Genomic DNA, 8,999 nt, shown 5'->3' with positions numbered 1-8,999 from the left:
GAGTTACTCATTTTTGCTTTGCATTGATCAGAACCAGTCCAAAATTTACCTTATTAGTCTTGAGTAGTCTGTGTAAAGAGACCTACTGGTTTCATTCCAAATTCTTGAGTATCACAAGGTGTGTCTGGATCAGTTGGGTTTTTTAATTCTTTCAATGATGCAACAGCACGCTTCAAAGCTCTCATGATGATAATAATAATAATAAAGTTAGAAAACTTTTTGATCTTCTGTCTTTATTATGTCTTTTATTGTTCTCAGACATGTTATGTACAGTAGAAGCATTTCAACAACTCAGTTTGGAAGTGCAGATCCTAAAAACACATGCACTTATATAATCTGTTACCTCTGAATTTTGTAAAACCGTATATGCTTGTGGAAGTATGGGTTTTATCTTGTCTGAACTGTATAGCCCTCATCTAAAAGCTTTAATTAACTTTTCTTGCCTGTGTCAATATTGTTCTATTATATCGGCCATATGGGTTCCCTCTGGTAGATACAATTTCCATGTAAATTATTAGCTGGTTTTAGACAGACTCTCACAGTAGCCTAGTGAATATGGATGTTGTGCAGTTGTTACTCATGTTTAGATCAAAGCCATTAGTGAAAGTGATGCAGAGTAAAAGCTGTATTTTAATATGAGCCAGCAAGAAAGACTCCTCAGGGTGCAGGAGAATATGATTCAGGGAGGAGTTTGGCTGCCTCATGTGAGATGTACTGATCCCTGCAACTTCTGGAGTCAGGCCTTTCTGCCAAGTGCATTCCACACTGTGTGGCACCAAAGAGCAGGTTACCCATGGAGTTATTCTTCCTACCCTACAGAGCCAAGACTCAAAGGCTCTCTGCAAGTGTTTCAGAGCTCGTTAAAGCTCCCTTTGAAAGAAAGGCCTTTGGACAGATTGCTTGCTTTGTTTTCTTAGTCAGTGCCTCTGCTTCTGAAGGAGGAGAGAGCAGAAAGTATGTGTTTGGGTGTATGTATCTAGTTGTATGCATGTGTATATAAACTAAGACCAAGGTGGGACCCTGGAGCTGCACTTTTTTGCAAAAGGCCTTGGCCTTTTATGAGGACCTGGGAATCAGTTAGATTTGTGGGAGACATACACAGTTTATTCACGGAAATGGAGACTCATTTACCAACAGAGAGGAATGGGGTTTAACTAAGAGGACTTTACAGACATGATCTTGTTTCTTTCTTGCCCGAAATTTTTTTCATATTTAAACGTACACCCATGTTCTCTAATTTTAAAGGCGCTGTAGAATTATGTCTGTAGCTTGCTTGTTTTTGTGAGTGCTGTGGTGAGAAACATTTTCTTTGATGGTGACCTGATATTTTATTAGTGAAATAAGGTTTTTGGGTAGGAGGTGCCATTTAAATATAAAGTAGAAGTGCCCATTTCTTGCTATCACCATGTTTGTTTTATAAGGAAGAATATAAAGGAGTAGCAGCAGACAGAGGAACTCTGACCAGCTTAAAAGCAAGCTGTGTAATGGAATTAACTGTCAGACCACAATGAGTTTAGCTATTTCCATGTGTGAATTATTTTCACTGGAGTAATGGACATTAATGTAAAAGTTAATTTGGTTATAAAATATCAGCTCCTCTTTCTGAGGGTTTAATTACTAAACCGAACAGGGGTTGTGGCATACCTAGCACCTAGTACCTGGCTGCCTTTTAAAATAGGTGGCATAAACTGTCAGAGGAGGTTGAGGGTAGGGGAAGTGTGGGGACAGCCTCTCCTACAGCCACTCCTCTGAGCCCTTTGTTTGACTTCATAGCAATAGCATCAGTTGATGTAGCCATATACTAGCCTAGTTTTGATGAGTATTGGTACAAGCACATTAGCAGATTGCTGTCTAGATATGATGGTCATGAAAGCAGTAGATAAATACCCAAGAACATCTTCAGGTTTGGTGCTGAAATGATTCTCCAAGCTCAGGATTTTGCAGTCTGTCAGGCAACTTTGTGTCAAGTACACAAATACAGGAGGGTTTAGGTCCTTAGCTTTAAAACACCATAGCTAAACCTGCCTGGTAATAGGTTCACATTTTTATTACTGTAAGTATCATGTAACTATTTCCTAATTAAAATGATTTAATGGTGACCTGAAAAGGAAGTTGGCTCAGAGTTAAGTACAGATGTATGGAACGTTTTAGCTAAACCACAGCATGTGCTGTGACTCCTATTTATACCAACACTGTAACAGTGCTTATAGCGTGGTTGAGGCAGACTTCAATACCACTAATTTTTTGCAGGGTTCAGCCTTGCGCTTACGAACTGAGCTACATCATCAAAACATTCAACAGCCCTTTTCACCTGCTTCCCTTGTTTCCTGTTACTGTGCTAATTTGTTATCTCTGGGAGTCCGCAGCTGCAGTGCCTTTTGGAAACATTTTTCAGTGGCTCTATTTCAAATATTTTCGTAACTTGGAAAGGCAAGAGGGAAGAGTGGGGTCGGGGACAGGAGGTTAGTCAGTTGAGAGACATTTTTGCTGTCTGCATCACCCGTCAAAACCTCACTGACCCCTTGTTCCAAAGGTGTAATTGTATAGAGATGCCTGCTGTTGCTCTGATACTTTCTGAGTATCAATAATAGAAAAGATTTTTTTTTTTAAGTCAGAGAAACACTCAAGTAAAAGAAGGTTTCTGTTGATTTCAGAGAATACTGGGACAGTCAGGGTATTCTGGGTAGGTTAGATCCTTATTGCAACACAGGTGTAATGGCTGATCTTCCATCAGGTTGCATTGTACAATCTTAATGCATTCATCTGCTTTTCTTATGCAGTGGTTTGATGAAGAGTCCAATTTGAAGACAAGTTTTGTAAACGTGGATATATATGATATAAGCAATGCAGTATATAAAGTAAGCCACTAAAGATTTCAAATAGGAAAACTATGTTTTGCATTCTTAGGAGATATCGTATCCTTCTGCTTTTAGTCAGCACATTTAAAAACAAAATCAAAAATATTCCTTTTGATTTCTATTTTTTTCAAGTAAGACAATAAGCTCTGAGTAAAGAGTAGAATCCATCTCTGAATGTACAATTGGGTGATATACATTTCTGTACATTTGCTGGTACTTTCCAGCATACAACAAAGTGTTTAGAATTATTTTCTTACACAAAACATTAAAAAATGCATCCGATGTATCAGTTTCACACTGTATATAAAATGCAGCGTTTAAAAAATATGTGTGCCTTGTTAGGAAATGACAGCTGCCAGTGTATTTCTGTTTTAATGAACTTCGACAGAAAGGAACTGTGGCACGTGTTTAGTTCATGCTAATAAAGCAGTAATCATACTACTAAATTCGCAGGATGTTCCAAGCTAGTCTGACTGACACTGTATGACAGTAACCTACCTGCAGAACAACAGTTTGCTAAGGTGGTGACAGAAGTGTATTAAATGTGTCATTCACAGATTTAACCTGTAAACTGAAGTGTATTTATACTTGTCAGTAAGTATCCTAGGTGTATACTTGTCGGAGGATGTCGGAGTGGGAGACGGACCCGGAGTAACGATGGAATCTCCATATGAGTATGATCGTTCTCCCTTTATTCCAGTTTACACAGAGTATATATCGACAGGCAATAAGAGCACGCGCTAGCGGCAGCTATATGATTGGCTTACAGTCTCTTTTCACGCGCTGTCCATGCAGTTCATTCACAGATCAGATTGGTTACAAGAATTCACATAGTAAATTGCTTAGTCATTAGCACAACATGTTTTCTACCTTCTCAGTTCCCGTTTTTCCCATGTACTAATTCCATCTTCTACCACCTGTTTTGCCCTTAATCTAATCTCTCATAGTAGGGAGGCTGGCTCACATGACCATTTTCTCTCAGACACATTCCTACATATACTCTCTCTCCATTCCCACCTGCTTCCCTCCTCGCTCACCACTTAGCAGTTTAAGATACTTACAAGCCATGTTGTGGCTGAGATAGTCTTGTAAGTTTTGAGGTACACTTCGAGGGCATGTTATGCAAATGAGCATCATTATTTGCAAATGCTGCTTCTGAAACTGCATCCAAACTGGTCACCTGGAAACCATCCACAATGACGGCCCACTTGCATTCATAGCCACTCACTTATTATGTTTAATTTTGATAAATGCATACATGTTGTTCTTTTCTGCATGAGTAATTTTTTTTAAATTTGTATCTGCTGTCTGAAAATGAATGACTTGTTCATAACATCTGGTACATATGTCTTAAAATAGACCCACTTTGCTTCACACTTGTCCATTCTACTCTCAGATTTCCTGTCATGCTCATCTGTCTAGACTTGGAGAACATTTGCCCGCTAAATTAAAAAAAATAAAAAAAATCTACTGCTTCAGACTACTTCAAATACTTCTTAAAGTTTAATTCCATTATGATTCCTGTAAAACCAAACTGACTGGGCAACGGGTGAGCCTATCTATATTTTACTAGTGTGTCCTCTTCCATTTCCTGCTCCTTTTTCTTCCATCTGATACATCTCATAATTCTTAACTAGGTGACTCGGCATGTGCAGCATGCAGCAGAACAGGACTCTTCACCGGATTTTGGAATGATCAACCTGCTTTTTCCCTTTGAATGATAGCCCATTCTACTTCACTCCATTGATCTATAATTCTAGAGATGGCAGTAATTCAGGAACAGTGTTGGCTCAAGTAATTTCTACATCTCTAATAATTTTTCATTGTGTTCATTAGAGATACTAGGAAATTATTGGTTAGTTTACTGGAGAGTGCCAGTGTAGAAACTGACAAGACACTGAAGACACTGCTTTTTATTTTATTGCTCTAAAGTCATACTAAATGTTTCCTCCGCTTCTTTGTAATACAGAGATGCAGAGAGTTCAGTAGTGCATATCCTGTCCCAGGGTACGTGTTCCTTATGCCTTTGACAGTGTTCTCTAATGTGTCTGACCATTAGCATCCTTCTAAAGTGAGCGTGACCAGTCAGAAGATAGGAACAACTTCTTTTTGGTCCTTCATGGAGCCCTCCAGGTCTGTAACCAGCTAACTAACTTGTGTGTTTCTTCTGTTCCACGGTGCAGTTAAATGCAAAACACTTCAGATTTCAAATGTGTAGTCATTAAAATTGTTATTGCTAAATGGATGGGGGATGTATTGCTAAATGGATGGGGGATGTTTAATCCAATCAAGGTTTGTTGATTACAATCAATTAAATTCATACAATACTAATAGATTTTACTTTGCAAGAGGATAGCAAAAACACATGGATCTCAATGCAGCCATAGAAACTTCCTGCACGACAGTTCAGGTGCTGAGACAGTACTTAAGCAGTCTATCTCTAGCGACACAGACTTCAGTGATGGCTTCAGAATTACTGCTAGCTTCAGGAGCAGATTAAGTTGGCTTTCGCGAGTCCTGTGCTGCAGTGGCAAGGCTGAGACTGGTACACAGTCCAACAATGTGTCATCCCACCGGCTCTGCTGTATCTTCTCTCTGAATCTTAGCACTTCAGAGGGGAAAAAACAGGGGACATATTTTCAAGTATTTTGCCATTTCAATCTTTTTTTGAAAAATCAAATGTGATCTCTTTGCGGCCTGAATTCTGCCTACCTTGGGCTTGGTCAACTTCATTGCAAGCACTCTGACTGGGATGCTGGCTGTTGCTGCAGGCTCTGAAAGAGGGTCATGCAGAACTGCATATTCTGGGCACCAAGGGAGTTTTTCTTTCACACGGTATTTTAGCTTGTTCATAGCTCTGTAATATGCAACTGGTGAAGAGGACTGGGTCCAGAGTACCAGGCAGAATTCCAAAACCTGGATTTATTAGCTAAAACAGATTTGGCGTTTGTCAGTTTCTCTGCTGCTGCCTGCCTCATGGTCTGTCACCTGTCTGAAACACTCCCCAAAGTGCCTAAACAGGCCGCTGCCCCTCGCCTACTGAGCTGCCAGTGGAGCACTCTGCAGAATAAGGTGTCAGTCAGTCAGTAGTCAGACACTAAAAGGCTGACAATGAGAAGGACAAAGTCTATACATGTTTTTGGTTTTCTTTTTCAAAGTCACATACTTTAACAAATATTACTGACATTTGCATACGGATGCCCCATTTGAAGATTGCGGATTTCCTGTTGTCACATACCTGGTTTCTAGAACTCTAAGGTTATTATATGCTACTCACAGAAATCCCCAGTGGAATGCAATCATGTGACATGTTTGCTCAATCATTTTTGTCTTGCTTATTCTTGGACACTGTCTATTTAAGCTGCAGCTATGCTGGCTTTTCTTTAGTACAAGTCTCCTGGAAGGTTATTGCTGATGGCATCTGTGGCCGAAGCTAGTCTGGAGAGATGAATTATTTAAGGTGACTAATGCTTTTAATGGACTTGATGATCAATAATGCTTATAATAATAATACGATAGCAGAGAGAGACCTCATGTATGAAAAACTAGTTTCTGGAGGAGGAAGGGATCTTTGGGGACTTTTTTGCCCCCATAAAATGGGCTATTTCTCAGTTACTTTAATAGAATTGTGCCCAGATCTTAGTTTTATCATGAGTCTTACAATAGTTGGTGTTTCCTTAAAAAAAAAAAAACAAACCTGAAATTATGTGAGAATCTTTTTTTATTATTATTTTTAAAATGCAGGACTTGTAATAAGGAATGAAAAGATTAAAAGAACTATACCTGTGAACCCTGGCAGAAGCTGAACACAAATGAGAAGCATTAAGGAAAAATTCTATTACTTTAAATCTAATTCCTTGAGTCACAACGCTTAAATGGTGGAGGACTGACTTTGTTCCTGTATCTCGCTTTATACAAATGTTTTATCAAGGTGCGGTTTTTTTTTTTTACTTAGGAGCTTAAAAATTTTTTTGAGACTGTGGAAGTGGTTGTTACAAGATATTATATCTTACACTTGTGTTTGAGTGGCCTCCCTTGCCAACTTTCCTGGGTGGGAATCATGTCACATTGTAGTGAAGGCTTCCAGTTTTGGTTTGGGAAAGCTGAAAGTAGAAGGGGAAAAGAGAAAACAGAAAGTGTGTAGTGAACAAACTCATTTTCCAAGCCAAGTAAACTATTTAAGAAGGAAAGAATGAAGCCGTGACAGTAATGCCAAACCCAAAGATTCAAAAATGCTACTCTGTAAAGGGTTCAGCCTCAAAAAATAATAAATGTTGGGATTCTTTTATTAGCCTTTGCATTCTTTAGCCATGAGCATTAATGCTTCTAATATCTCTTCAGGCCCAGGCAAATCTTTTGGGGGTTTTTTGGAGAGCATCAAAGCTCATGTTATGAAAGTATATCAGTTCAAGAGCTGAGACTGGAAGAAATACACCATTATGTTAATACAGTCTAGGATAAAATTGTGAGAGTTGTAAAGATACCTCATTTAGTAAGAACCAGCTGCAAACCCATGAAATAGTAGCAGTACATATTGTATGTGAATGTCTGTTATCAAAAAATGCTCCAAAAGCCAAGACACAGAAAAGTTGCTCTCAGACATTGCAAGTGTAGTGATGGAATTATTTGGCATTGGCCAAAAAATAGACCAGGCGAAGCAGCAAGAAGTCTTCCTCTGCTGTGGCCCAGCTGAAGTTTCTGTATAATGTGGGATGGACCTGAAAGCTGTTCTCTCACAGCAAAAAGCCAGGGACAATGGCAGTAACATAGCTGTTAGCTTCCCCTGGTGTCAGGTCTCCTCTCCTTCACTTGAGGAAATGCAGTTTTAGCCACTGAGGGAAATCTGACCTTTAATGCAGTTTTGCAGGATTAATCAGAGAAGAGCTTTGTACCTACCCAAAAACAAGGCAGCCCTCAACACCCCTGTCTTAGGGAAGAATATTTCCCTAGACTAAAGCAAAGCCGTGACATCTCTTTTTCCCTTCCTTGCCTCACCCCGCTGCACACTTTTATCCTCAGTATCCCAGCTTCATGCTTCCTTCCCAACCCTGCTCCATCCCTCTTCTGTGTAGCTTTACCTTTTCTTGCCTTCTCAGCCCTCTTTATTTGACCCTGTTTCTGTCATAAGTCACTTAGTGCGATTCCTTACGCCTGCTGAGTTCTGTCAGGGCCAGTATAGTAGGCTGCCTCCTGCAGGGGCAAATTACTATTATTATTTGATGGGCCGTAGCTCACCTCTGTGCTGTGGTTCACAGCTCCCTACTCTTTGATCATAAAGATAAGGCAAGAGTCTAGTACCTGCTCCAGGGGAGAAGGGATGGGTGGGAAATCTGGCTTGAACTTTAGGAAAATAATAATGAACAACTTATCATGGAATGATGTCTTCATAGTGGAAAATGAAGAATTGCTTTGTAATTATATTATCATGAGTTTGTCCTTGGGGAATGAAGTGCAGTAACTTCAGAGCCGGCATCCAGTGGAACAATTTCAGACAGAAAGTGAAGACTGACTCAGCTTGTACAAGAAATTAATGGATAAACAGCGTTCCTAAGCTCCATGTATTCTTTGTTAAAAAGACTTATTAGTTCTTTACATCCAGATAGTGTATGAAGAGCCAGATCCTAAGATGCCTACTCAGTCCCACTTAAGCAACCTCTCAGAATGTGAGTCTTAACAGTACTTTTGTCATTAGTCAGATAAAACTGTCAGAGAGTGTATTTGCCTTACAAAGGGGAAAAGAAACATGTTTTATCTTAATACTCTTTTCATAGAAGGTCCCCTTCATCTTTGACTTTCCCAATAGACTTCAGTCCCTTTCCTTGTACTAGTTCCCAGTGGAGCGGTAGTTCCACACTCCAGCAGTGTTCTGAATCAACAGACAGTCTTCAGTGATAAGTTTGACATTCATTAATGCTAATTATTCATGCTCTGTGTGTCGTATACTTTGCATGTGTATGGAAACCAGATCTCTACAGCTATTTTGTTTTATTAGCTGAGAGCGCTACCTATGTTTCCTAAAATCTGTTGCTGTGTATGCAAATTATCCTCTCTACTGAAAGTAGACATTGCCAATCCATTTTGTAATGTCCCTAAGTAAGTGTCTAGAAGTGCCCATTGTCATTCAGATTGGGGATGGTTCCA

Source organism: Rissa tridactyla, chromosome 5 (assembly GCF_028500815.1).
Source record: "Rissa tridactyla isolate bRisTri1 chromosome 5, bRisTri1.patW.cur.20221130, whole genome shotgun sequence".
In the NCBI taxonomy this organism is placed as follows: Eukaryota; Metazoa; Chordata; class Aves; order Charadriiformes; family Laridae; genus Rissa; species Rissa tridactyla.
This window is presented reverse-complemented; position numbering follows the sequence as displayed.